Source organism: Anabrus simplex, chromosome 1, assembly GCF_040414725.1.
Source record: "Anabrus simplex isolate iqAnaSimp1 chromosome 1, ASM4041472v1, whole genome shotgun sequence".
Taxonomy (NCBI): Eukaryota; Metazoa; Arthropoda; class Insecta; order Orthoptera; family Tettigoniidae; genus Anabrus; species Anabrus simplex.
In genome coordinates this window covers 1,076,583,417-1,076,605,449 of record NC_090265.1, presented here as the reverse complement: position 1 = coordinate 1,076,605,449, position 22,033 = coordinate 1,076,583,417, and positions in this window count along the sequence as shown.

Below are 22,033 nucleotides of genomic sequence, written 5' to 3'. Positions count from 1 at the left end.
TTCCTGCATTCTAAGGTATATTGTCAGTTCTTCATATAACTACCTAAGTATCACACAGCAGAAAGCCTATAACTGTAACTAAGGGGCGGCAATGGTGGTTGTAAATGTTGTTTTATGTGGAAATAATACGGGATGATAATATATTCTTAATGCTAACCATAAGATAAAAGGAAATTAGATTGTTCATAGAATGAAAATATCGACAAAATAAAGGGAGGTGGGCCTACTATCAGAAAAATAAATAAAATTAGAAGATTTTCTCATTCTCGCAGAGTTCATACCATCCGGGACGAGCGAGAAAGTAAGTTAGTAAGAGATCGGCTATAAAATATAAAAGTGAAGATCCTGGCACAAATAATTGGAAGCAATAATAATCATACCGTGCCCAGTTACCTTGCGCGGTGGTTCTGTTCTGAACTGAGTGAAGGGCAGGACATAACCCTGCGTCAGACACTGGGGTGGGCGGCCTCAACCTCGACATGGTGCGTCCCAACGGTTGATAGGGGACGTCCTGTAGATATGTAGGATAGGTGTGAATAAGGCTTAGCCAAATAACAACCGCGGATCAACTGAGGCTAAAAAGACTGCAGTCAACGGCCTCAACGGCGAAAGAGGAAGTTTCCCGACGGCTGAGAGGTCGGATGAACTGGCTGTACGGTTCACAACCGTAGTTCTAACAACAGATGGAATCCTCGAATCTTACCGTGAGGTAACACTGTGCATGATGGAAACGCTTTCGGAAAGAACTACCCCAGGTTGTACCCGGCAACGGAAATACACCGTCGCTTCAGGCGGCGCACACTGGCCTTCGGATTTTGGGGAGCCTGTACCAGCTTGCAAGATGGAGTCGAGCCGTCTGGTAGCTAGACGAATTAGAGACTAATGACGAATACGACGATGGCTATCACCAGAAGCCTACGAACTAAGAAGCGTCACTATTTTGGAATTATCAACATGCAAACTTTGCTACAGACGGGCAAATTAAAACACTCTAGATGGGATCGGAAAGCATAATATCTTAATAGTAGCATTACAAGAGACGCGTTTCACAGACATGAACATCTTTTATTCAGAACAATAAAGGATCTTCAAAGGAAAACATGGACGGAAAATTGGAAGAAATCTGCAGCAACTTGGCACAGAATTCTGTGTAAATATGCAAATAACAGACTCTCCATTCTAACAATGAGATGTTCAAACAAGAGATATACGTTGTTCAATGCACACGCTCCCATAAACGAAGATGACCGAAGAAATTCTGAGAAAGTGAAGGCATTCTGGGACGGAGAGCGAACTACAGAAAACTCCAAACAACAATGTAAAAAAATTATGGGTGATTTAAATGCACAAGTCGGAAGAGAACGACAGTTTCGGCAAACACATAACTCATAACAGAACAAACACAAATGGTAAAAGGCTTACAGAACTGTGTGAAACGTTTGACCTTAATATCCACTTACTTCAAGAGACTTCCAAGGGAAAAAGACCTAGGTGAATATCAGTTGGACCATGTTGCCATCTCAGGGCGAACTAGAGAAATTATGAAAGTACAAGTTCGGAAAGGAGCCAATCTAGGCTCGGATATCTTCTTGTCAGGCCTCTTACTTTAAACAAAACAAAAAAAGACTGCATCTAAATAGGGTGATAAACGCAAACCATGAAACGCTGTATGATAACAGAAACGAGTTTCAAAGACTGCTGCAGGAAAGGAAAGTCGAGACTTGAGCAGATATCCGGGAAAACATGGCAAATGCAGCCAAGGAAATTGCGCCATTACAACGTACACGCAGACACCGATGATGGCCCAAAGACTGCGACGAGGCAACTGACAGAAGATCAGAGGCTTAAAAACGTTATGCGGACAAAACGAATGATAAATTCGAGACATACAAAGCGGTGCCCAAACAGACGGCAGAGACCCTCCGGCAAGCCAAAAGAAACCAAATATCTGAGGAGATCCGCAGAATTGAGACAGAATTTAAGAAAAACAATATTACGAGCTTCTATAGGACTGCCAAGAAAGACTTAAATGGATATCACGCATCAAGCTTGAGTTTTCGAAGGGGAGATGGAAAACTGGCAGTGAACAAAGAAAAAAATTGTGAGATCTTAGCCAGATACTTTGAGAAACTGCTAAATTGTGAAGAGCCTAAAGATAAATGGCCTAGGAGAAATCTGGAACAAAGGAACAAAGATTCAGTCCCACCAGACGAAATAGAACTTCGTAAAATAATTTCGGAACTGAAAAATAACAAAGCCGCTGGTGAAGATTCGATTGCAGCAGAGATGCTGAAAAGTGGTGGAGAAATTACAGTTAAAACTTTGAGGCAAGAAGTGGAAAAGATCCGGGAATCTGGAGTATTTCATGTTGATTGGAAAATTGCTCGGATTCTTCCTTTAGATAAGAAAGGTGATAGAACGGATCCTAACAACTATCGTGAGATTTCCATTGCCCCTGTAACGTACAAGGCACTATCCAAAGCACTGCAGACAAGGCTAGTGGAGCAAATAAATCATCAGCTTGGAGAATATCAAGCGGGCTTCAGAAAACGAAGATCATGCGTGGAGCGGATCTGGAGCCTGGAAAGAGTACTGGAAAACTACATCTCCAAATATTTGGTAGTGGTCTTCGTCGACTTCAAAGAAGCGTTTGATTCGGTTGACAGGGAAGTCCTCTTCGACATACTGGTAGAATTCGGCGTAGACGACAAAACAACTGAAATTATTAAGCAGATATTAACGGGCACCTATTCAAAGGTAAAATTCATGGAGGAACTCTCGAAGGAGTTTGAAATCAAAACAGTGGTCAGACAAGGTGATGGGCTATCTCCGGTTCTCTTCAACTGTGTCTTGGAGAGGATCATCCGCGAATGGCAGAAAGAACTGGACAAGAAAGGACTGCTCAGCCAAGTATACATTGGAGGATCAAAAATGGCATAAAGATCAACTGCCTTGCATTCGCAGATCACCTCAGGATACTGTCTCTGTTGTATACAAGAACAGGTATACAGGAATACAACTATATTTTATTGCTTCAGATAGTCTTAATAACATATATACATACATTCAAATAAAACTTTCCGCGAAGCAGTATGAAAATTATAAACAGTTAACGTTGCTTGAAGACTGAAGTTCCAAAAATGTACACTTTATATACATATATACATGAATCTATCTTGATGCGAAAGTCCATTGAAAAGCTAGAGTTCTTGATAGTTGAAAACTATCTGTTCTATACCGTCATAAGTGTAATCAGTAGCGAAAGCTTGCACTAATAGAATATTAGTTGTTTCTGTAACTTGTCAGGAACTGACATTGAAATGCATAATTAGTAGAATACTAATTGATGTGATTGAGCCTAGGTGGGACTGAGGGAATACTGTCATCGGGCTCGACGTGGCTGCGGGAAACGGGAGCGGAGGCAGTAACCCGAGGTGAAACCTCAAACACTCAGAATTCAGTCCACCTATTCGAGACACCTCTTTAAGAGGGATAGCCTCCGTGTTCGACATTCGGCGTAATCTGGTGCTGGGCACTGGCAAGTCCTCGCCTGTGGCTGGAAGGCAGCGCCTTTATATAGCTGGCTGATGTAACAGGCAAGCGCAGTGCAGACGTCCCGTAGAGTCGAGAACAATCCAGGCTGTTGCGTGCGCGGAGCAGGCGGCGCAGAGCGAGGAGCGGGCAGACACACGACACACTCCCCTCCTAATTACGCCGGTACGGCGCGAAGCGGCGGCGGCGTTGGCGGCGGCAGCGATGCTGGGCAGGAGAGTCGGCCGTCTCTGTCGTGTTGTCTGGAGCCGTTACTGGGCGAAGTGGAGAAGAATCTTCCTGAAAGGAACCCATATGAATTAAGTGATCTAGAGCTCGTTCAGCAATAGACTTGGCAGGTTTAACAATACAATCAATAGTAGGATATGGACGATATCGGAGGCGTATCTGGTCGTGGTGGCGGCAGATGAGTTTCTCAGCAGTCTGAATCTCGTAGAGATGATGACCTAAGGTGCGGCAGATGACACCAGGTAGCCAGATCGGATTGGACTTGAAGGTGCGAATGTAGACCTTGTCTTTGACATTAAACTTCGTTGGAGAGTGCTTCGGCTGGGCAGGAAGAGGCTGCAACAGAGAAAGTAAGGTTCTGTGAGGGCGTCCATGGAGCTTTAGAGCGGGAGTGACATTGTCAGCGCCGGGCAGAGTTCGATAATTTCCGAGGAGCTGTAACAAGGCTTGCTCTTTACTTAAACCTGAAGATACGGCTTTCTTCATACTTTTCTTAAAAGTTTGCACAAAACGTTCAGCATCACCATTAGATTGAGGGTGAAAAGGCGGTGCTAGTATGTGCCGAATACCATTATATGTGCAGATGTTCTGGAAAGCAGTAGCAGTAAATTGCGGTCCATTGTCGGAAATTAGCAGTTGAGGTAAGCCTTCAGTTGTAAATATCTTCTGAAGTGCATGAATGGTAGCTTCTGTAGTAGTAGTAGAATGCATGTCAACTACGTAGGGAAAGTTAGATAGAGAATCTATCACGATGAGCCACATGGAGTTGAGAAAAGGTCCAGCGAAGTCGATGTGTACTCGTTCCCATGGAGAAGTAGAAGGAGGCCATGAAGCGAGGTCAGAGGACGGAGCGTTCTGATGAATTTGACATTGTTCACAATGGCGGATGAGCTTTTCTATGGCGGTGTCAATACCGGGCCAATAGCAGTGTTGACGTGCAAGTTGCTTAGTGCGTTATATGCCCCAATGACTTTGATGTAACAAGTCGAGAACTCGTTGTCGTAGACTCAGTGGGATAACCACTCTGAAGAGGGAGCCTGTCTCTAAGAGTATAACTCCGGCACGAGTCGTGATACGATGCTGAAGACGATGATAAGGCGCTACGCTGGAAGGGAGTTTGTTCTGAAGAGGCCAACCGTTGCGTACGTAAGTACGTACTGTAGCAAGCGTATTGTCCTTATCCGTCGCTTTAGCGATGCAGGTAGCTTCAATGGGAAAGCTGGATACAGTGTCTTCGAGTTCAATGACCAACTGGAGACATTCTGATTCCTGGGAATCGAAGGTGGTGTCAAGACCCACTGGTAAGTGAGAGAGGGCATCAGCATTACAATGCTGGGATGTGGCACGATAGGCGATCTGATAGGAATAATCAGAAAGGAATATGAACCATCTTTGAAGTTTACGGAGCGAATGCTCAGGGATCTTATTACCAGGGTGGAATAAGTGTACAAGAGGCTTGTGATCAGTAATGATCAGGAAATGGTTGCCATATAGATATTCGTTGAAACGGCGAATACCAAAGATGATAGCTAAAGCTTCTTTTTCAATCTGAGAGTAACGACGTTGATGCTCGTTGAGTGTCTTTCAAGCGAAAGCTATAGGACGTTCTTGTCCGTGACGATCCTTCTGAGAGAGAAAGTGCATTTATCTAAGTTCGCGCGGAGACCATTTTCTTTCAATTTAGTGAGAAGTAAGCGCAGATTATGGAGAAGTTCTTGATGATCTTTGCCAGTCACCAGAATGTCATCAAGGTAATGCGCACAACCAGGAATGGAGGCGGTAAGCTGCGCTAAATAGCGCTGGAAAATAGCATCTGATGAAGAGACGCCGAAAGGAAGACGCTGGAGCTGGAGCAGTCCAAGCGGAGTATTCAGCGTGAGAAATTGCTTGGATTCGTCGTTTAAAAGTAGCTGTAGATAGGCTTCTTTTAGATCCACTTTAGAGAAATATTGACCACCTGCTAAACGGCGAAATAATTCTTCCGGACGGGGAATTGGAAAGACGTCGGTTTCAATCTGTGAGTTAACCGTAGAGAAAAAATCACCACAAAGGCGTACCTTGCCATTGGGTTTCTTAATGACGACCAGAGGAGTATCCCATTGACTGGAAGTAACAGGGACCACTATACCGGCTTCTATCCATCTGTGTAACTCTTCATTAACTTGGTCTTGAAGTGCAAGGGGAACAGGACGGGCTTTGAAAAAGCGAGGCTTGGCTCCTGATTTCAGCTGTATGTGAGCAGTGTAGTCCTTGGCGGTGCCTATTGTAGAGTCGAAGACTTCAGGAAATTGCTCCAAGAGATCTGTAACATCAGAGGTGGGGGGCAAGGTAGAGACTACATTGACGTTGTCATGAATTTGGAAGCCGAATAAATTGAAGAGATCCATGCCAAGAATTTTAGAAGCTGTGTAGTTGTTGACTACTAGTAAGGTTATGACTTTCTGAATATCCTTATAGCTGGCTGGAAGAGTGATCTGGCCCTTAATATCAATCTTCCTCTTGTTAACCGTAACAAGCTGCATGTCAGCCGGAGAGCACGAAGGTGAGCCTAAGTCATGATACATAGCCACACTGATGATAGAGACAAGTGAGCCAGTATCTAACTGAAATTCAATAGAGCGATCAGAGAAAGAGAGTGGAACTAATATCTTACTGGAAGTCTTGGTAGGCAGAATGAGATTGATCTGATCTATTTCCATGTCCTGTCGGGGCTGAGTATTAGGCTTTCGTGTCGAAGAAGTCTTGGCATGGCGGAGCGAACTGTTACAGACTGTCTTGATGTGCCCGATTTTATGACAACGATCACAAGTGGCTTTGAAGAAACGGCAGTCACGGCGGTCGTGATGTTTGAAACATCCTCTGCAGGAAGGCAGGAGGTGAGACGTCTTCTGAGCAGCAGGCTTTCTTTGAGAAGAGCGAGAGGGAACCTGGCGAGAACGCTTGGCAGAAAGCGATTTGCTGGGGTGGTTCGAAGGAGCAGACGACTGGCGGGCAGGCTGCGAGACTTGAGCGACCTCATGTTTTTTTAGCAATTTCCGCGGCAGTCTTGGTAGTGAGTTCATATACAGTAGCTATACGCTGTACTTCTTCTAAAGAAGAGTTACTCTCCTTAACAGCGTCAAAACGAACTTTGTCCTGGGGGTATGGAGAATGACCATGTCCCGAATGAGAGAATCTGTATAGGGCGTAGCACAACCGTCCTTGGAACAGATAAACTGGCAGGGCTTGGCGAGACCACGTAGTTCCACGATCCACTCGGCATGAGTCTGGTGCGGTTTTCCTGCTTTGAAAAAACTTGTAGCGAGCGGCTACGTTGTGCGGCTCTCTAGTATAATGCTCATTGATACGAGCTGCGCGAAAGGCACTTCGGAAATTTGCTCCTCAGGGCTTAATTTTTGCAGTAATTCACACGTCGAATTTCCAACTGAACTGAGAAATAGAGCACGTTGTCGCTTTTCGTCCGTAATTGAATGGTAGATGAAGTGTTGCTGAAGGCGGGCGTAATAGGCTGACCATTCTTCGTGAGCCGGGTCAAAAGCAGAAATGGTGGGACTGCTGTGGGCTGTGCAGAAGCAGAAAGAGCTTGTATAGCTGTAAGCAATGCTGTTTGTTGTTGTTGCATGAATTGCTGTTGGTGCTGTTGTAAAGCTTGTAATATAGCAGCGAATTGCTCCGTCGTAGCCATGGTGTGCAGTGCGAGAGAGAGAATAACTTATGAAGCAGCGCGTACAGAGACTGGCTGACAACTTGACCTTCACGCGAGCAGCTGGGAGTGAGAGAGGGAGCTTGGCGTGCGCCGAACAGATGTTGGAAGAGGGCGAGCCGTGAAAAGGAAGCGGACTGTCCTTAGTTCGACGGAGTCGTAGCGAGGTAGAATTGTGCTGGATAAATGCGAACTGTTGGCAGAGTGCTGTTGGTCCCGATGTGCTGGATATAGTACTGATGACGTTGTGTACTTCTTCGCCGAATTTGTGTGGTAAGTGAGGTACGTAGTACTGTGTGTACCCTGTCGCCAATTTTAATGTAATTTGCGAAATCTGCGTGTTAGTTTTGCTCGTCGCCAATTTAAATGTAAATGGCGAGGCCTGCGCGTTAGTTTACCTCGTCGCCAATTTTAATGTAATTGGCGAGGTCTGCGCGTTAGTTTACCTCGTCGCCAATTTTAGTTGTGTTGTATACAAGAACAGGTATACAGGAATACAACTATATTTTATTGCTTCAGATAGTCTTAATAACATATATACATACATTCAAATAAAACTTTCCTCGAAGCAGTATGAAAATTATAAACAGTTAACGTTGCTTGTAGACTGAAGTTCAAAAAGAGTGTACACTTTATATACATATATACATGAATCTATCTTGATGCGAAAGTCCATGGAAAAGCTAGAGTTCTTGATAGTTGAAAACTATATGCTCTCTACCGTCACAAGTGTAATCAGTAGCGAAAGCTTGCACTAATAGAATTTTAGTTGTTTCTGTAACCTGTCAGGAACTGACATTGAAATGCATAATTAGTAGAATACTAATTGATGTGATTGAGCCTAGGTGGGACTGAGGGAATACTGTCATCGGGCTCGACGTGGCTGCGGGAAACGGGAGCGGAGGCAGTAACCCGAGGTGAAACCTCAAACACTCAGAATTCAGTCCACCTATTCGAGACACCTCTTTAAGAGGGATAGCCTCCGTGTTCGACATTCGGCGTAATCTGGTGTTGGGCACTGGCAAGTCCTCGCCTGTGGCTGGAAGGCAGCGCCTTTATATAGCTGGCTGATGTAACAGGCAAGCGCAGTGCAGACGTCCCGTAGAGTCGAGAACAATCCAGGCTGTTGCGTGCGCGGAGCAGGCGGCGCAGAGCGAGGAGCGGGCAGACACACGACAGTCTAGAAACTCTAACAGAGCTACAGAGCATATAAATATACTAAAACAGGAAGTATTATCGGCACACTTTTTATCAATAGATTTGTGTACGGGTTTGAGGAGTAAGGAGGGAGCTCTCCCGGTTCCGGTAGTACTGCCAACTGAATGGAAATGAAATCTGAATTGAATCGATAATATGATCGATCGATATGAATTTTCTAAACCTTTATTATATTAAGCCAAATACTGTGTCACACACAGATTATATAACATTATATAACATGTCTCGATGCGAATCTTGTTCCTAGCATGAATTCTATAGTTTGGCTTTGCTGTGTAAACAACAGTACTAGTACGTAAAGTGTACACCAGATGTCACACAGCGATGCATAAGCGATTCATAGTTTGTGTTTCAAAGGTTGCCAGTACGAATCTCGAAGATTACCGAGGTCGACCGATTCAGCCCTAGAGTGTAAATCTATCCAGGAAAAGTGTGCCGATAATAGGCAAAGCAGGACTCCAAATTTCCTTTGAAGAAAACAAATATATGACCAATATAAAAACGGCTCCTCATCATTTGAAGGCAGAGCATGGTAAGATAGAAGGAGTTGACAGCTTCAAGTACCTCGGAGAAATCGTACAGCTGAAAACTATTGAGAGATAAGCAAACCACACCAGGCGAGAGAAGATGGCCGCTGCTTTTCGTACAAGAGGAAAGCCATCTCAAGGTGAGCTGAACTAAGGGACTACAATACAGTAATCAAAACAGTGTCTGACTGTACGCTAGCGAAAGCCTCCGAATGACAGGAATGTCGGGACTGAGAGAAGCCGAGAAATTTGAGAGGAAGATCCTCCTCAAATAATGGGCTCAAAAATCGTGGATGGCCAGTATAGGTTACGTGGAAGGGGAGAAATATACCAAGAAAGTGAAAGACTGAGTCTATTAAGAAAAGAAGACTCAAATTTTGTGGACATCTGTTTAGAATGTACGAAAAGAGGCTGACAAAAGATTTTTAAAACACTTGACAGTAGACCTAAAGTTTTCGACAAATGGTTCAGGGAGGTAAGAAATAATCTTGAACAGTCTGGATTAAATCGGGAAGACATCCTAAACCGAACAAAGTACAGATCAGTGATCGACAGCTTCAGAGGCTTCCATGACGAACAGAAAATGAACAGGGTATAGACAGAGCAAAAAAGCCAGGCTGCATAAGAAAGAATGCAAAGATTTTGGGTTGCAAAGAAGGCTTTCAGTAAAGTGTGATTGTTGCTTAATGTGGTCGCACATGGCCTAAACGAATATAATAATAATAATAATAATAATAATAATAATAATAATAATAATAATAATAATAATAATAATAATAATAAACGCATGGCCTCACTTAATGTGCGCACTCATTTTAATCTGGTGTCATCAAGGCTTCTTGCGAGTCAGTTTCGACGCTCCGTTTTACTCTACTAGATAGCAGTGTAAGCAAGATCTGTCTTGGGCAATCTATGGCTGAGTTTTAATTAGTCAGGTAAGCACCAAGTGTGCCGACATCGTATGACATGGAGTGTCGAATGGAATTTCTTCCGTTCTTCAAAAATCCGACTATCTCCGCCGGTTTTCAACCCGCGATCTTGGGATCCAGAGGCTGATATTACACAATTCATCCACAGAGGAAGTTAGCCTGTAATTGAATCTGTACAGCAGAATGTAAAAAAAGTGACTTCCTACAGGAAAGTGCCTCGGAGGGAATCTAAACTGAAAAGTAATTAAACAATTTTCGTGAAAATATCACGCATAGAATATTTTTCTTATAACAATGAAATGTTATGAAATGAAAATTATTTATAATATACTATTATTTTTTCCTGCTGGTTTAACGTGGCGCTAACACGTCGAAGGTTTTCGGCGAAGGAAGCCTGGAAAAGGGCTAGAACTGGGAAGGTAGCGGCCGTGGCCTTAATTAAGGTACAGCCCCACCATTTGCCTGATGCGAAAGTAGGAAACAACAGAAAATTATCTTCATGGCAGCCGACGGTGGGATTCGAAACTGCGATCTCCCGAATACAAGGTCACAGCTTCGCGACCCTAACTACACGACCAACTCGCTCGGTCTCTTAATATCAGACAACTCATTCCTGTTTTAGATGTACAGTACTTCCACTTATTCCAAGTCTCAACTACCATTATTGTTATAATCATATTACACAGCTCTTTACAACGTGTTTATAATATTATCAACTCGGTTATCATTTTAATCTAATCCACAGTTATTATTAGCCCACACAGTGTAAGAAAGGCCCAAATAGGTAAACGAAACAAGACGTAATATACAAAATACTGTAGGTTCATTCTTAACTCCCTGAGGTTGTTCTTAAGAATGGTGTGTGACAACTATAACCACGGCAGATTACATGTATGCGCTATACGGCTGTTGATAACTCCCCTGTGGGTGGGGGCGGTAGAATAACACCCACGGTATCCCCTGCCTGTCGTAAGAGGCGACTAAAAGGGGCCTCAGGGGCTTTGAACTTTGGAGCGTGGGTTGGCGACCACGGGGCCCTTAGCTGAGTCCTGGCATTGCTTCCACTTACTTGTGCCAGGCTCCTCACTTTGATCTATCCTATCCGACCTCCCTTGGTCAACTCTTGTTCTTTTCGACCCCGACGCTATTAGGTTTGCGAGGGCTAGGGAGTCTTTCATTTTCACGCCCGTCGTGGCCCTTGTCTTCCTTTGACCGATATCTTCATTTTTCGAAGTGTCGGATCCCTTCAATTTTTCCGTCTGATTAGTGTTAATAGAGGATGATTGCCTAGTTGTACTTCCTCTTAAAACAATAATCACCACCACCACCACCGCTGTTGATAACGCTGTCCATGTGTCGAAGCAATCAGCAGGACGACAAGAAGTATAGAAAAGTTAGTCCTGGGTGGTTTCGTAGTTAACAGTGTGTGTCAAACTAACATTCTTATTCTGTTCCATAGTCTATTTTCCTACGACAAAAGTCTGTGGACGAACACGAGATGTACACATCGAAAGTACAAACTTGGTCGAGTCACGTTATGATGATCATTTCATACTTTAGACATCGGTAGCACATGACTCATGTAGTACGTCACGTGTCGTGGGTATAAAATGTGTGTGATAGGCCGTCTGCATTCGTTGCTGTCATGGATAAAACCAGACCAAACCCCATGGCCCACCAAGCGACCTCTACTCTGCCCGAAGGCCTCCAGATTACGAGGTGTCATATGATCGGCACAACGAATCCTCTGGGCCATTATTGTTGGCTCTCTAGACCGTGGCAGCTATCTTACATCCAGATAGCTCCCCAATTGTAATCACGTAAGCTGCGTTGACTTCAAACCAACTCTCTGATCCAGGTAAAATTTCCTCAGCTGGCCGGGAATCGAACCCGGGGCCTCTGACTTTTTCATAAGAGGCAGGCACAGTACCCCTACACCGCGAGACCGGCGTCATGGGTAAAAGGGGTGTTTTACTGCATTTAAAAATACGAATGTGTATCGTCTTCCGAGCATTGGAGGACTAGAATGATGGACTCGGGCGTGCGGGAAGAGAAGTAGAGCGGGGTCAAATCGACCATGATCAGACACAGTTTTTAATAATTAAATGAAGAAAGGTGTGGAACTGAACGAGGCGACAGAGCTAGTTGCAAATACAGTAGAGGGTTGTAGAGACTTTAGTTAATTCACAGATGTTTGCAGACTAAATGCCGAAAGGTATGTATGTATGATACTATTATTAACAATAAAAATATGATGTCACTTGTTTTAAGTCCCACTAACTACTCTTACGGTTGTCAAAGAAGCTGAAGTGCCGGCCTTTTGTCCCACGAAAGTTATTTCCTGTGCCCGTAAATGAGGAGGATGTGTTTGGGCACCTTCAAATACCACCGGACTGAGCGGGTACCGGACCCACCATATCGGAATCAGAAGATCAGTGCTTTACTGTCTGAGCCACTCAACCTGGCTATTTATATTATTATTACAGACGAGCGTCTGGTTCATTGAGGAACTATTTCTCGTTGAGTATGTGGTTTTTCAGTCCTTGTAATATTGTGGGCGGTCGTGTAATGAATGGATTCCTTTGGATAAAGACTGTAATAGTTTAACCGCCTGTTGAACCTTGCCACCGTTCTCAGGGTGAACCCCTGCTAATGACAGACTATTTAATTAAAGCTGCTCTGCTGTGTAGGCGGCCGACACTAATTAAAACGTGTTATCTCTCGTTAATCGATAATTCCTCTCGTCTGAGGGAGTCCTCAGCTAGTATAAACAAATAACTAGAAAGGTTATGAACAAATTCAATGTGATAACCGATGAAGACATATTTTCAGCTTCTTACTTCCGGTAACAGAAGAAACGCGCTTGCATGGTTGTAAACATCACATTCTGTGAGGTAAAATATAATGGAGTTTGATAGCTGAGTGACATAGGGCGGAATTCATAGACAGCACTTATACATAAGTGTCCCTTATAAGCCAGGTTTCATTTCATATTACCTACTTAAGTGTCCCACTTATTGCTATAAGTGGACCTCCCACACACACTTAAGTGACTCACTTATGTTGCAGCAAGATGGAGGATGATTTTGCTGAATATGTTGCATTTCATTCACAGAATACTTTCCGTGCACATGGTAGAGATGGAAAATCCTGTCGAAATGTAATGTGACCAACAATTTAAAGAAGGTTTCGTTTTAGTAAAGTGAGAGTTATTAATAGTCTTGTTCCTTTGATTGAGAGAGTGAACATAACCTCTAGAGGACTCACTATCTCACCATTAATGAAGATATTGTTTTGAGATTTTATGCCACATGTTAATTTCAGGTCATTATTATTATTATGGATATTTTTATCATCACCATCATCATTACCGGTATTTCGCTTAATTAACTGGAAATGTGTTACAAGTTTATAAGTTACCAAGAGTGTAGGCCTATGGAATAGTAAAGAACTATACTGGGTTATAAGAAAAAAGAACGTGTTGCACTACCACCATTTATTTTAAGGTTGATTTGTGTTAATTATATCAGGTTAGTCAACCAATCGTTTGCCGGTATATATTAGAAGTTTCTGAAATTATGGCATCGCACATCAAAACATACTATTTACATTTTATTTGGGAAGTAGTTAGGCCTATTACAACGTAACGGGTACGGATATATTTGTCAAATCATTAAAAGCGTTGTAAGGCTAGATATTCTACATTTGGATGAATATTTGTATAGGTTCGAGTACCTGGATAAGTATAAACATTATATTAAGAAGAAAATTAGACTCTGGGCATTTTCGTACTTTGCATTGTCTACAACAAGTTTTTCCCACGTCATTCATATTCTGATGAGAAACTGCGTCGGTCTGCTTCTTCTATGTTATGTGCATGTACTTCGACACAAGTTCTTCCAGATGCCGTCTCAGCTCACTATTTTGTTATCCATTCTGATAATCAAATACAATATAGACGATCTTTTAACCTCAAAAATGTCGCGCGATGTCCTTCGACAAACAAAACACAACAGATCATCCCACTATTCGGTAGCCAGAACTACACGATCCAGGAAGCATGGGCATGATATACAGCATTGCCACATCTCCAGTGATACTTACTGTATCAATGAGTGTGCTCTGTAAGTGCTGTCTATGAAGTGTAAACTCATATAAGTGAATACTTATTATAAATGATCCCTTATTACTTAAGGGTTCCACTTATGTATAAGTGCTGACTATGAATTCGGCCCATATCGTTGACTTGCTACAACATAGCGGCCGCAGTAAGAAACCCTTTATTCTTCTTCTTCGTTACATTTTTCCAGGTCCTAGCGGAGCCACGGGTGACTGTAATTGTGGACGTGGGCTTGTTCTATGGACAGGTGCCCTTCCTGCAACCCTCAGTGATTCTTTTACGGTTGGTAATGTGATGTATGTATATGAAGATATGACTGTATTGAGACGAACACAAACACCCTGTCTCAGAGCCAGATGAATTAAGCAGATATTTTTTAAATCTCACACCCGGTCGGTAATCAATCTTGAGGTCCTCTGAAGCGAAGGTCAAGACGCTAACAATTTAATGAAGGAGCCGGACGGTTAAAACCGATTAATATACGTTTAGAATCACTTTGGGCTGTTCAATCCCATGTAGACCCTAAGACCCTGTGGCTAATGATGCGATTCAGTTCAGCACTCTAGAGTCATCTGTAATAACTCACGTCCTCTGAACTTTGTAGACGGTGCACATTTTATTCAATGTACTGTGTAAATGAATGTGCCCGACTCTGCGACAATAGCAAACAATTAACTCTTTTGTGTGAACACAACGAATTATGTGTCGGAAATACATGATTTTCACATCGTATTTGCTTCAGGCGGAAATGGATGTAGTCACTACGCGATGTAAGAGCCTATAGGGAAACAGTCATTGGTTCAGACCTATAGTCAGTTCGGGCAGAAATTAAGCTAAAACTTCGCAAACAGATAGTATTTGAACCAGGAGAGCACTCGCAATAGAAAAGCTGTGAACTATTACAACTGCAGACTTCTTCATTTTGGAATTATAAACTCGTTTTCAAATCTTAAACAATGAGGAAACCACAGGAATAATAACAGGGGTACGATATTAAAAACTGCCAAAGATCGTGTTGCAAACGGAAAAGGAGCAGTGGATACAGGACAGAGCATGTAATCTCATTGACGAAAGGAAGGCAACAGAACTGAAACGAGATCCAGCTTATGATGCCGAAGAATGGAATGAAATTAGCAGACGATACACAGACCTCGCGTCGTTGTGCCCGATGACGTTGGGTTAACAGTGGCACCCGTGTGCGGCGCCGGCTCCCATACTCCTTAGAACCCATGTTCCTACGGATTGTTCACTGGGAACGTGTCTAGAACGCCCTGTTTTGAATTGAGCCGTGATTTGTTGCACGGTTGCCCCTCTGTCACTATTGACAATCCGTCTCAGATGTCGCCGGTCACGGTCATCGAGGGTGGCTGGACGGCCGGTCGCTCGTCTGTTGTGGACGGTGACACCCGCATTCAACCATTCACGATACACCCTGGACACGGTTGATCGTGTGAGGCCGAATTCCCGCACCACTTCCGAAATCGCACTCCCCATCCATCGGGCACCGACCACCATACCCCGTTCGAACGGTGTCAGCTCACGACGACGTTCCATCTTACACCTGCCACATGCACAGCAACTGCTGACAAGGTATCCTATACAACTGCCCCTGGCACAGGGGGCATGTGGTGCACAGACAACACACCTGCGCATCAGTGCTCCGCTATCCCATGACATTTGCTCAGTCATTGTATATGTTTCTCTATAAATAAAACTCATTTGCTTTGTGTCTCTTGGAACCCATTTCTTCTATGGATTGTTCCAGCGCTCGATGTAGCACATTCTCATGAGAACACCTATAGTTTTTCTTAGGACTTTCTTGTCATATATAAGACACCTATAATACCAGTATTTCCTTTCACTACCCTCCTCTCCACCATTCCCCTCTCTTCCCACGAACAACACAAAACGCAACATGCAAAAAAATAATTTCTAGTATGTCTAACGATGTGCAGTGAATGTTCCTCTCGAAGATCCTAAGCACAACTAGTATCTCATTATAAAAATTGTGAGAATAAATCATGTTTTGCATCTCTAAAGGAAAATACATTGACGATGCAACAACAGCCGTGTAACCTCCACTTCATGTTTCTTTTCTCGACGGGTAATATACATTTATTTATTTTTATTTTTTACAACAGGTGGGAACACTACTGTATGTATCGGTCTAGAGGAAGATGTTTATTTCGATTAAATTAATCGAAAGTCAAGTTTCGACTCGAAGTACTGTATAATCAGACAACTTAATTACCCCTTTCTACATAAATGACAGCACTTCTCTAATCCCAGGTATTTCATTCACCCATTCACCACCCCGTTGTTTTTTTTTCACCCGGCTGCTCCTCGACATTCTCGTCCAGTTTCAGTTTTTACATCCATACAAAAGCACACTCCAGACCTGGGGATTTCACCATGTCTATTAGTATGAAGATCCTACCTGGTTGTCTAAATCTATACTCTCTAAGACCGTTATGCACCTGCGTTGGACTTCTAAGGTTGAACTATGAAAATGGGAAAAACTGGCCAGTTGCACCACTTCTTTGTCAACAAATCACATTTTTGTATTGCCTCAGGATGTCTGATTACAATTAAAATTTTGCTTTCTTCTCGTATATCTTCTGCTCTGACTCTGATGATGTAGATGCCACTATTTTTAGCATTTTCGTCTTCATGTGCACAATCCCCTGCTGTATAGTCTACATTCGAGCAAATTGAGTGTTTCTTCTTATTATCCTGCTCTTCTTATGCTGTTTCCTGACAGGAGGTTGATGACCATCAAAGAGTATGTATCACGTAGCCATGTCGAACGACTGTTAGAGGTAGCTCCTCCGCCGACGACCTCTTTTCCCTTCCATCCTGCCTTTTATGATCAGTTGTTTCAGGCTATATTTGTCGTTTCGGAAGACGTCACTGAAATAAGCTGCTTTCCTGTGTTAATTGAGGGCTGATGCTTCACATGATTTCCCGGCTCGACGGAGCTCATCCTCATCGGTGAACCATGACATCTTGAATATTCTTTATTTGTTTCTTAATGACGCTAATTCATCGTGCTTGTCTCAAGCTGTTTGTGGCCTCTTCAATGAACATCTAAAGATATCACCCGATTTCCTTTGTATAATTTTTCACCTTTTTAATTTTAGCAGTAATGCTGTACAATTTCCCGAATTCGGTAATTATTTTTCTTAAACAATGACATTTCTCTTTCTTGTTTGGAACATGTGAGTAATATATGATCCATAGTTTGTTCCTTATTACCACACGTGCATAAGAGGTTGGCTTTTATTTGAAACAGTAGGCAAATGAGCTAAATTTTCCTTGTTCTGATAAAATTGTAGGTTCTTTTAAGGGGGACGCCCATGAAATACACATATATAATGATCCATCAAACCCACAACTTAGATGATAGGGAAGTGACATTTAGTACTGTGCTTGCCAATACGTTAACACACTTGCTGTAAAGTTAGCAATTTCTATACCATTTTTATTCTTAATTTTTAAATTCATAACTCTCCCTTTTTTTAATAAACCACTCAACAGATTTCTGCAAAATTTTCCATATATGATCTACAAATATATATTAAGATTCTCACAGGAGATTTTATGAATATAACTGTAAGAGTATTTTAGTACTGTTTTAACTACAGCATAATTCTGTAAATATAAAATTCAAGCAAAATTTCAAATACTTAACCTCATATGTCAATTTACACTTAGAATCTTAAACTTTTCTCTTCTAATCACTTTAAGTGTGTTTAGAGGATTAAGTGTAAAAAATTTCGCATGTTTAGACTTTACACATTCTCAGAAAATGTACAAAAATATTAAAAGATACATTTTCAGGAAATGAAATTTAAAAGTAAATGAAAATGAAAATCCACACCCTGTTTCCAGTCATTTGACCGGGTCAGGAATGGAATGAATGAAGCCCCCATCTAGCGGCGAGGATAGGAAATGTGCCGGCAGTCGAAGCCTGTCGCACTCCTCTGGGGCAATGATTAATGAATGACAGATGAAATGATGTTGGAGAGTGTTGCTGGAATGAAATTGACAGGGAAAACCGGAGTACCCGGAGAAAAACTTGTCACGCCTCCGCTTTTTTTCAGCACAAATCTCACATGGAGTGACCGGGATTTGAACCACGGAACCCAGCATTGAGAGGCTGGCGCGCTTTCGCCTGAGCCACGAAGGCTCTTATTTAAAAGTAAATATTTTTTCTTATTTTTCCCCTTCGAAAGACTCCAGAACTGTACTATGTGTTCTCTTTTCCCACAAGACTTCTTCCTCTGTGCCATTCATCCTCTACCAGGTCTTCAATAGTTTTTTCATCCGAAGCGATGTGCTGTGAGTCAAGTTTTCTCAATATGTTTTAAGTGAATGTTCCTATCCTGAAGCCTATTTTCTCCAATACCTTCAGTTGCCCAGCGTTCCCATAATTAAAAGGAACTACCGCAATGTTGACAAATGTAGCAGTTGAAAATGTGGTTTTAGAGCATTACATACAATAGGCAGATTGGCCACACTAAGCCCACTCTCTTATCTATAAACATATTATCACTGTCACACTTCTTGCAAACACAAGCAAAGTCCACTGCTGTAGTTAACAGTTCGATATGAACTAATCTACATCACTTGTATTGTTGACATTTATCGCTATTATTTCTATTCACTTGACCAATTTCTCACCCAGAGTTGTTGGGAGTCGAATTCACATTTTTGCCAGTTTGTTTTTCATTGGATATCAAAATAACCAAGCACTCCAGTAAATGCCCATCACTAGCGCAAAGCAAAACCTGAATTCTTACTTCATAAACAGAGCAGCTGGTTTATCATTGTTTCTAAGATAAGAAAAAAAAGTTACAGATGATTTACAAAATAAATGTTGTTCCATGATTCAGGAGTATATACCACAGCCCTCTGGACCTACCGTGTGTAAGTTTGAAGTACAGAAATAGACGGAATTTCTGAAGACTTGAAAAGTTACTTCAAAAAGCAGGCGTGGCAGTAGGATCAAGCCGGATTTTCAATTACACTTCGGATGCGATTCCATCAGTGAGACTTTGGGAAGTTATAGTAAAGGATTTCTACTAATAAATAAACCATAAATTGAAATTTAAAACTTTTGGTCCATTGTTCAACTTCAGTGTGTTCTTGACGTTGGGTAGGAAATATTTTCATTGCACCATCGGTAGTCACGTTCTATTCATTTTCCCACTTATTCACAGTTATTTTCTGCAGTTCATTTAACTCAATGCTGAGTGGCTTACGAACGTAGCTGACTGGTAGGTTCTTGCTCCTTGTTGCTTGTTTCCATAAATTGCCTACTGTTTCGTTATCGAGTGTACCCGTTGTGGGTCTTCAGCCAGGTGTAGTGAATAATAGAGTAGTTGTCTTGTGTGGTCTCAATTAATGCCATTAGGTTGTGATTGTTCACGATTCTAAAGTCCTTACAGTGTGATTACATCAATAGCTTCTTACCCACAAAAAACAAACAGCCATTCACACAGACGGAAGAAGAACATTACATATATATTATATATATATATATATATATATGTATGTATGTATTTTTTTTACAATTTGCTTTACATCGCACCAACACAGGTAGGTAAAATGGCGACGATGGGATAGGAAAGGGCTAGGAGCGGGAAAGAAGCAGCCGTGGCCTTAATTAGGGTACAGCCCTAACATTTTCCAGGTGTAAAAATGGGAAACCATGGAAAACAATTTTGTGGGCTGTAGACAGTCGGGCTCAAACCCACTACCTCCCAAAAGCAAGTTAACAGCTACAAGGTGTTATGTTAAACAGAACTTGTTCTAAGGTTCAAGGAAAAATCTTAACGAAACAAAGCAAATTTAATCTTCTTGCGTAATAAAGCTTGGCATTGCGAATTTTTAGTGCTTATTTGTCCAGCTCCTACGGCCGACCACTTCTTTTGAATTTCGCTACCGGGCAATTGCCGGTATAATAATAATAATAATAATAATAATAATAATAGTAGTAGTAGTAGTATTAGTAGTAGTAGTAATTGTTCTTAGGTCGGTAAATACATGAAGCAGGATGCTACCATACTTACACATAGTCCAAGTGAGGATCCCTCCTCTAACGGGTTAAGGACCACCGGTGGATTGTATAGTCCTAGCCGCCTGAGCACAAGGAAGGCCGTTACTCAGAATATGTCCGAGATGCCCACTCCCATTTCATAAGCAACTGGTATCCCGACTCTCAGGACCACTTACTAGGCCACTCAGCCGTTGCCAATGGTTCACGAACTAGGACGTGACTACAGTAACCCACACCATGAACGGAGTCCCACTCCCATTTGACAGGCGAGGGACTCCTTGGAAACAACTTGGCGAACGAAATGGAATTCAATGGGGAGCTACCAATATTCGTGGGGCTTATGGAAGAAAGAAAGTAGAACTGGCTGAGTCGGCAAAAAGGATGTGCTAGGAGTAAGTGATATTCGGGTAAGGGGAGATAACGAGGAAGAGATAGGAGGTTATAAAGTGTATTGGACGGGTGTTAGAAAGGGAAGGGCAGAGTATGGGTTAGGGCTGTTTATCAGGAATACCATTGCACCCAACATAGTTTCTGTTAGCCACGTAAATAAGCGAAAGATGTAGGTAGATTAGTCACTTGGAGGAATTAGGACGAGAATTGTCTCAGTATATTCACCATGTGAGGGTGCAGATGAGAATGAATTCGACAAGTTTTATGAAGCATTGAGTGACATCATGGTCAGAGTCAACAGCAAGGATAGAATAGTGCTAATGGGCGATTTCAATGCGAGAGTTGGGAATAGAAATGAAGGATACGGAAGGGTGATTGGTAAATGTGGGCAAGATAAGGAAGCTAATGGGAATGGGAAGCATTTTCTGGACTTCTGTGCTAGTATGGGTTTAGCAGTTTCGAATATATTCTTCAAGCATAAGGCTATTCACCGCTACACATGCGAGGTTTGGGGTACCAGATCCATAATTGACTATATCCTAACCGACTTCGAATTCAGGAAAACTGTTAGGAACGTACGAGCTTTCCGGGGATTGTTCGATGATACGGATCACTATCTGATCTGTAATGAATTAGGTATATCTAGGCCTAGGGTAGAGAAAGTGAAAACATTCTGCAAACGAATAAGGCTAGAAAATCTCCAGGACGAGGAAATCAGACAGAAGTACATGGATATGATTAGTGAGAAGTTTCGAACAGTAGACAGTAAGCACGTTCAGAATAGAGAAAGAGAATGGGTGGCAAACAGGGATGCTGTAGTGTAAACATCAAGGGAATGCCTAGGAACAACTGTGTGTAAAGATGGGAAAAGGCGAACATTTTGGTGGAATGATGGAGTGAGAGCAGCTTGTAAACGTAAAAAGAAGGCTTATCAGAAATGGCTCCAAACAAGGGCCGATTTGTACGTATATGAAAGAAACAGAGCGAAACAAATAATTGTTGAAACCAAAAATAAGTCGTGGGAAGATTTTGTTAATAACCTGGAAATGCTAGGTCAAGCAGCAGGATAACCTTTCTGGACAGTACTAAAGAAAAGGGAAATTAACAGTGTTTTGAGTACTTCAGGTGAACTCATAATAGATTTGTTTTTGCTAGTTGCTAGTCGCACCGACACAGATAGGTCTTATGGCGACGATGGGACAGGAAAGGCCTAGGAATTGGAAGGAAGCGGCTGTGGCCTTCATTAAGGTATAGCCCCAGCATTAACCGGGTGTGAAAATGGGTAACCACGAAAAACCATCATCA